Source organism: Crocodylus porosus, unplaced genomic scaffold (genome assembly GCF_001723895.1).
Source record: "Crocodylus porosus isolate Cpor-Errol unplaced genomic scaffold, CroPor_comp1, whole genome shotgun sequence".
NCBI classification, from domain to species: domain Eukaryota; kingdom Metazoa; phylum Chordata; order Crocodylia; family Crocodylidae; genus Crocodylus; species Crocodylus porosus.
The window spans coordinates 106,085,263-106,093,917 of record NW_017728947.1 but is presented as its reverse complement, the minus strand read 5'-3'; the positions used below and the strand labels follow the sequence as shown (position 1 = coordinate 106,093,917).

At 46.0% G+C, this 8,655-nt stretch overlaps 1 protein-coding gene across 1 annotated transcript in view; it reads right to left on the bottom strand.

Annotated features, from left to right (window-relative positions):
* The window catches only part of KCNH5 (potassium voltage-gated channel subfamily H member 5), a 262,762-nt gene that overhangs the window by 88,250 nt on the left and 165,857 nt on the right, over positions 1-8,655 (bottom strand). The gene's annotated exons all lie outside the window — the stretch shown is intronic.

The window sequence follows — 8,655 nt, the reverse complement described above, 5'->3', positions numbered from 1 at the left end:
GAAGGCTACTATCAAATCCCCGCTCAGTCTTCTCTTCTCTAGACTAAATAAACCCAGCTCCCCTAGTTTCCCCACATAAGTCAAGTGCCCTAGGTCCAGAACCACCTTCATTGCCCTCTGCTGAACTCTCCCTCAGTTTGTCCCCATCCCTTCTGTAGTGGGGGGCCAAAAACTGAATACAGTTCTCCAGATGTGGCCTGACCAGGGCTGAATAGAGGGGAAGAATCACTTCCCTTGCTCTGCTGGCAACACACCTACCAATGCAGCCCAGTATGCCGTTAGCCTTCTTGGCAACAAAGGCATGCTGTTGGCTCATATTCAGCTTACACCTGAGGTCCTTTTCTGCAGAGCTGCTGCCCAGCCAGTCACACCCCGCCTGTACCGGTGCATGGGACTATTCATCCTCAGTGCAGGACTTTGCCCTTGCCCTTGTTGAACTTCATGAGATTTGGCCCAATCCTCCAATTTGTCTAGGTCACTCTGAATCCTAGCCCTACCCTCCAGTGTATCTACTCCTCCTCCCCCCAGCTTTGTGTCATCTGCAAACTTGCTGAGAGTGCACTCTATGCCATCTTCCAGGTTGATGACGATATTGAACACAACTGGCCCCAGGACCGACCCCTGGGGCACTCCACTTGATGCCAGTTTCCAACTAGACACCAAGCCATTGATTACTACTCTCTGAGCTCAATGCTTCAGCCAGTTTTCTATCCACTACAGTTTACTCATCCAGCCCATACTTCCTTAACTTGCTTGCGAGAATGTTGTGGGAGACTATATCAAAAGCCTTGCTAAAAATCAAGGTATACTACATCCCCTGGTTTCCCCGCATCCACAGAGTCAGTTATCTCATCACAGAAGGCAGTCAGGTTGGTCAGGCATGACTTGCCCTTGCTGGATATGTGATGACTGTTCCCAATCAATTACTTCTCCTCCAAGTGCTTTGAAATGGATTCCTTGAGGATCTTCTCCATGATTTTTCCAAAAGCTGAGCTGAGGCTGACTGGACTGTAGTTCCCTGGATTCTCCTTTTTTCCCCTTACTTAAATATGGGCACTACGTTTGCCCTCTTGCAATCATCCAGGACCTCTCCTAATTGCCATGAGATTTCAGAGAAAGTGGCCAGAGGCTCTGCAATCACATCAGCCAACTCCTTCAGCACCCTTGGGTGCATCCTATCCCACCACATGGACTTGTATATATTTAGCTTTTCTAAATAATCCCTAACCTGTTCTTTCATCACTGAGGGCTGCTCACCTCCTCCCCAGACTGTGCTGCCAGGTGCAATATTATGGAAGCTGACCTTTCTTGTCAAGACAGAGGTGAAAAAGGGAGAGTACTTCAGGCTTGGCTGCATCCTCTCTCACTAGGTTGCCTCCCCCATTCAGTAAGGGACCCACGCTTTCCCTGATCTTCCTCTCGTTACTGACATACTTGTAAAAACCCTTCTTGTTATCCATCACATCCCGTGCTTGCTGCAACTCCGGTTGTGCTTTGGCCTGCCTGACTTCAGCCCTGTGTGCCCAAGCAATGCTCTTATACACCTCCCTAGTTCTTTGTCCAAGTTTCAGCTTCTCATAAGCTTCCTTTCTGTGATTTAGTTTACTGAAGAGTTCCCTGTTAAGCCAAACTGGTCTTCTGCATTACTTGCTAGTCTTCCTGCAAATCGGGATGGTTTATTCCTGCAATCTCAGTAAGGTTTCCTTAAAGTACTGCCAGCTCTCCTGGACTCCTCTCCCCCTCAGGCTGGCTTCCCAGAGGATCCTGCCTATCTGAGGGGGAGAGGAGTCCAGGAGAGCTGGCTGTACTCTTTGATTCACTCAGTCTGCTGTTCTGAAGTCCAGGGTCTGTATTCTGTAGCTCTCCATCCTTCCTTTCCTCAGGATCCTGAACTCAATCATCTCATGGTCACTGCTGCCGAAGTTGCCATCCATCACTACACCCCCCACCAATTCTTCCCTGTTTGTCAGCAATAAATCAAGAAGAGCACGGTCCCTAACTGGCCGCTCCAGCACTTGCACCAGGAAAGCGTCCCCAACACTCTCCAAAAACTTCCCGGATTGCCTGCACACTGCTGTATTGCCCTCCCAGCAGATGTCAGGATGACTGAAGTCCCCCATGAGAACTGGGAAACTTCCATGAGCTGTTTGAATAAAGCCTCATCCACCACTTCCTCCTGGTCTGGTGGACTACAGCAGACCCCCACCACATCACCCTTGCTGCTCTCTCCTCAGACCCTAATCCAGGGACTTTTGACAGGCCTGTCTCCAGTTTCATACCGGAGCTCTGAGCAATCATAGCGCTCTTTTACGTAAGTGCAACTCCTCCTGCTCTTCTCCCCTGCCTGTCCTTCCTCAACAGTTTGTACCAAGTCACACCCCAAACATACACACAGCCCACCAAACAATATTCAGGAAGCCAAAATCACAGGCAGCTCTGGATCACTTACCTTCCCTGGACAGGATCTGGTGCCCGGTGCCTGGCTTCTCTTTCGCTTCCCCTTAATACCCTTGCTCCCAGCAAACTGCCTAAAAATTGCTTGCCCTGTTTGCAGCAAACAGGATAGAGGGGGATGGGAATCAGCAGCACAGAGAGAAGCCCCAGCTATGCATCACTGCAACTGGCTACTTCCCAAATACCAGCAAGGAGGTGAATGGTGTAACAACCACTACCCCAGGTAAAATGAATACATAGGTAATACGGCCGTGCGAAATTTCGCTGGCAGTTTCATTTCGAGCTTGAAACAGCAAAACCGAAACAAATGGAGAGCTTTGAAATAGCCTTGAAACGAAATGAGACAAGTCAAAACATTTCAAAATTTTCAAAATGTTTTGAGTTTTGAGGCTCAAGCTGGGCTTGCCTGCAGGGAAACAGAAACTAAAGTAGGGAGAGGGAGAGAGAGGAAGGGGGAGGAGTGCTCTCATATTGACCATGTAGCTGGCCAGTGACTGTCACCCTTCCCTGAGGTCCCTTCCAATCCCAGAGGTCTGGGGGTGGGGGTGGAAAAACTGCATAAAAGGCAGCATTGTTTGAACTGCCCTGCTTTTTGCCTTGATGTCAGTTGAATGAGGGCGCACCTTAACACACACACACACACACACAGTGTCACCCACTCACGTCACGAGTTTTGCCCGTCAGCAGCCAGAGGTGCAGGGCCCCAGAACCCAGACTCCCCCTGCACCGATCTCCTTGACAGCTGGCAGGCTTCATGGCCTCAGCAGGGGCTACCATCCCTGCAGCTTTCACCCTGCTGCACGGTGTCACCCATGGCACGAGGTTTGTTTGTCTGCAGCTTGAGATGCAGCTTCCCCCAAACCCCTGCACCTATGTCCTTGAAACTTGGCAGGCTTCGTGGCCTCAGTAGGGGCTTAACACATACATGTGACATGAGTTTTTTGCTTTCAAGACTTTGAGGTGCAGTTTCCCTCAAACCCCTACACCTATCTCCTTGAAACTTGGCAAGTTTCATGCCCTCAGAAGGGGCTACCATTCCTGCAAGTTTCATACAAATCAGGCCAGAAATGACAATATTAGAGGCTGTTTTGAGCTTCCCCATTATAGCCTATGGGCGAAATTTCAAAACAGCGTTGAAACAGCGAAACTGTTTCAATGAAATGAAATGGAACAGCAGTTTCAAACTGAAATGAATCTGAAATGGAACGGTGCCATTTTGCACAGCCCTAATGAATAACACTGGCACATGCCCCCTGTGTTGCAGCAGTCTTCGCCCCCATCGCCATGCATCTATAGTAGTTTTAGTGCCAGACTCTCCCAGCAGCATTGCACAGAACAGTTGAGCCATCTCTGAGGATAAGGAAGACAAACAATTCAAGCCTAGAGAAAGAGAGGGCTGCACCAGGTCCCCAGGCTCAGATATCCCAGTTACCTGAGGAAAACAGATGTTTCAAACCTGAACCCTGAATCTGATGCAAATGTTAAAGCCTTTTCCTTACATATCCAATTATCTCCAACTCTGGAGGTGTTCAAATTCCAAATACATGTTTGCATGGGTTCATCTCTACTTTACGCAGCCTGTGCATTTCTGCTAATCCAGGACATATTGAGGACACTTCTCAGCTATGCTTTCCTGTGTTAACTCAATGATTACTACAACTGCAATTAAGTGGGCCACTCTGTCTCCATTTTTTGAAAGAGAAAATCATTAATTACAAAGGCCCTAATCCAGTCAAACATTTAAGCATGTGTCCAACACTAATCATGTGCTTAAAGTGCATTGATTTCAGTGGCACTAACCCAGGTATTTAAATGTTTTGTTGAACAGGAATGGACTTCAGTATACTCTTAAACATAAATTTGTTCTTACATGCTTTATATGAGTGTGTAAGTACATGCTTCAGGGCCTAATTACTCTTGCAAATCAGCCCCTTGAAATATCACTCTTCTCATATGCATTACTGACTTCACTGAAAAGAAAATTACTCTGATTTCTCAAGAAACTTCTGAAAAGTACTTCAATTCTGTTCTTGGAATGATCAAATACACTGTGTTTTTTAAAAAAAAAAAAATTTTGCTTGTAGGTACTATGTTAAAGAATACATATATATTCAATGTACTTACAGATGTTGTGGGCTTTTTAAAGCAGCATATAAATGGTAAAAACTAACCCACTGTGAAAGGATACTACTTTCTATCTCCTGGTGCATAACAGTTTCCTTTAGTACACAGTACATTTCTACCTTGTTCCAGAAAAATCAACTTCATTTTATACTCGTCTGGTTTAACACTATTATTCCAGGGACAGAATTTTTTCCCCCGAATACATAGTGTTTTCTTACAACCCAAATGGAAATATTGAACTTACATTTTGCAGTGTGTTACTATAGCAAATGAAAGTGTTAGACGACAGAGTTAATCAGAAATATGATGCTCGCTGTTTCATCAAAGAAAGGTTTTTTGTATTCTGATCAGCTGGACAGACATGCAAGATTTGTATCAACTTAGGTCACCACAGAGAATGGCACTGATGAACAGGAGTTTTCAATTTCTGAAAGCTGGGGAGATTAATGATCACTATGCGTTATCCAGAAATCAAACCCCCCTACGCAGTGCAGCTTGTTCTTCATTGCTTTACTGATCACATATCAAGACTATTAGCTATTAAAGTGTTTTATTCATCTGCACACACACGCATGCATGCAGGCAGGCAGGCACACTGTGCAAGTTACATACTTCTATATGATCTACATGGATAAACGCCACTCGTACATCTTACTCCAGATTTCTGCAGCATATTGCATTGGATCATAGAATTATACCAAGAAGGGCTGGATGGGACCTCAGGAGGTCACATCTAGTCCAACACCCTGCTCAAGGCAGGATCAGACCAACCTAATAGGGCTGTGTGAAGCTTCGGTCCCTGACTCGATTTGGCAGAGATTTGGCCCGATTCAGTGGCCGAACCTCCGAATCAGACGACCCTTTAATCTCTCTGAACTGAATCAGAACCCTCTGAATCAATCTGGAGAGATTCAGAAAGATTTGGCGATTTGGACATAGACACAACCTAAGCCATTCTAGACAAGTGATAAATCTATTCCTGAAGCTTCAGGAACTACCCTCAGACACAGGCACAATGCTTGAAACATCAAAAGTACCCTTTAACTTGTCACAAGTAAAGCAGGGGGCCAAAGGCACTGACAATGTCCTGCCACTACAAGAACCAGAAGTAAGCTTGTTAAATTCAAGCATTTTAACAAATTGTCCCCTTCCCCCTCAACTACATTCGTTGAAAGATTTATCGTGGAACAGATTTAAAATGGTATATAAATATAAACTGTTTTCACTATTGGCCTATTATATCCAGTGCCCCTTTTTTGCATCTGATCAAGACTATAAGTACACTGGTAAACCAGATTTTTTTCCCAAACAAAACTGTCTTTTGCACGCATAAGATGGGTACAAGGCCACTTCCGTTCATATTCTCCCTTAAGCAAACTGGAGAGAGGACTAAGAGAGGGGCTGGAAATTTTGGAAGTGCTATGTCATATGGAAAGTAGGCTTAATTCCTGATCAAAGTTCTACATGAGACTAGAAGAAGCTAAGATTGCTGCAGCAGAAACAGTCTATGTATTCCTCTAGCACTACTGTCAAAAAACCACCACCAAACCAAATTTGAGCTGAGAAAATTCATAACGAATATGCATATGAAGGATAATTGTCCCTATGTTATAAGTCTCTGAACATAGAAACTGAGACTGAGAATCTCTAACATCTCGCTTCTTGGAAGCTGAAGCTATGTAACGTGTTCCACGGCAGCACCTTGCTGAAGCACAGCATGTGAACATATGCACCAGGAAATCTGCACACACAAAATTTGTGCTGTTTTCTGTTGTTGTCTGATCCAAGTTTTTTTTGGCTGCCATGGGCATTTGATTGGGACTTCAGTCTCTTGATGATGCACGCAAAGGAAATATAGTCTCTTTCCTTTCAAAATTCCCCGGCTGGTTTGTGTACCGTATCCCATTTTGGGGCCCCTGGCAAATATTCTAAAGGTATTGGTGAAACATATTTGGATCTGAACAGTTTGAGAACTAGTCCTCAAAGATTTTCATTGCATTTGGCTACTTCTTATTTCAGCACTGATGTGAAATAGTTAGCCCATTAGTTTCTGTGCTCTGGAAAGGAGCTTATTTTTCTTAATTCAGCATAGCCCTGTCCTGCACCGAGCTTTCTCTCCTTTGCCTCCTCCCGTCCTTATTTGTGCATGACATGTATATAAAAGGGATCATCTGAAAGAAAAAGAACCTTTACTATTTTCCAGGTCTCAATGCTCAGTAAAACTCTTCTACAATACCTTGCATTTCATTTGCTGAAGATACTGTTACACAGTGCCTTATTAGCATGGGCAGATCCAGGATTTTGCGAAGGGGAGTACAGAAGCAGTGACTGGGGCTGTGGGGGAGGTTGCATGCCTGCCCCCAGCTCCCACTCACCACCCCTAGGGCAGGCAGACCATGCTGCAGGAACAGCAGTGGTTCCTTAAAAACTTAAACATTTTTTAAGTTCCCAAATCATGTAAGAATCCTCTTCCCCTGCTCTCGGCACCATTCCCCCCTTCCCCTCCATCCTCAGCAACATGCCCCCTCCCCTCCCATTCACCCCCTTCCCCCACCTGCAGCTGTCCCCAGCCAAAGTGGGGAGTGGGTGTTTCAGAGCTGCTCCTGACCCACTCCAGCCAGGCTCAGCCAAGGATAGCAGCAGCAGCAGGCAGGTTCCTCCTCCTTGACCTCCTTCCCCACCCCTCACCCATGTTCCTTTCAAGTCTGGAAGCAAGCATGGGGCAGAGAATCTGCCTGCCACCACCACTGCCGCTGCCCCCTGCAGAGTCTGGCAATAGTGGCTCTGGAGCCCTCCCAATTCATTTCACATGGGGGAAGGCTCCAGAGCCACTGCAGCTGGGCTCAGTTGGGGACAGCAGCAGCAGCAGTGGTGGATGGGCTAGCCTGCCTTGCACTTGCTCCCAGGCTGGCAAGGAACCCCTGGGGAAACTGGGCAGAGAGGAGGAGCCTGCCTTCTGATGCCACTGTTCCCAGCTGGAGCGGGGCAGGAGCATCTCTGGAGCCCCTCCCCACCTCATCAGCTGGGGACAGTAGCAGTAGTGGGCAGAGGGGGGAGTGGACAAGAGGGGAGGGAATGTGCTGCTGAGGAGAAGAGAAGACAGTGGGTGCTGAGACCAGCCAGGGGTGGGGACTGGATTCTTTCCTGATTTCAGGACTTAAGGAAAAGTCCCTGCTGCTGTTCCCATGGTGTGGTCTGAAAGTGGGGTGCATCCATGGAACTGCACCCCCTCTGGATCCATCCCACTGACTAGGGAAACACAGGCTGGTAGAGATTTGAGAGGCGTAGGCTGAAATAGTTCAAGCCAGCCTTTAGAGCAGAAGCTGCCTGGTTCTCCTCTTGCATATGTATGTTTGATGGAGTTACACCAGCCTAAATGTCAAGTACTACAAAGAGGCCAGAAACCCAGAGAAACAAAAAGGTCCAGGTCCCCAGACAGCAATAATGCATGAGTTTAGTTCAGTTAAACAGCTACTAATTTGCACTAGTTCATTAACTCCTCCCATGATAACTTGCATGATCCCACCAAAGTCTGTTACATGTCTAAAACTGTATTACCTGTACATGAATGGGAGGGGTGCATTTTATATCATTAAAAAAGAACCAGCAGAAAGAAGAAAATTACCACAGGTATCTCTCTCACACAGAGCTGAATATCCAATCCTGCAGGCAGTGTTCTCATTGTGTCTTATTAAGGATCCAAAAGTTAAAGGTTTTACTTGGATGGCCCTCTGTGCCAGTAATTACCAAAGCTTTTATCAAAACATCCCTAATTAATGAAGAACCACAGCAGTGCTAGGTGTGAGCTTTACTCATTACCTTTTAAAGAAAAATGAGACAGCAGCATCATCTCTCAGGATATTTCACTTTTGCTTTGTGCTTGGCTTGGATTTTTTTTTTTTTAATTATGATTATTATTATTAGGCCATGGTAGAGATCATTTGCAGAGATTTTGAAGGATGCAAGATAGTGCTCATTTCGACAGGACGAGAGGATTTAAATAATTTGCAGAAAGACATGTACAAAAGCATGTATAGCCCATTATTTTTAATTTAGCCTCTTCTATGAGAAACTCAG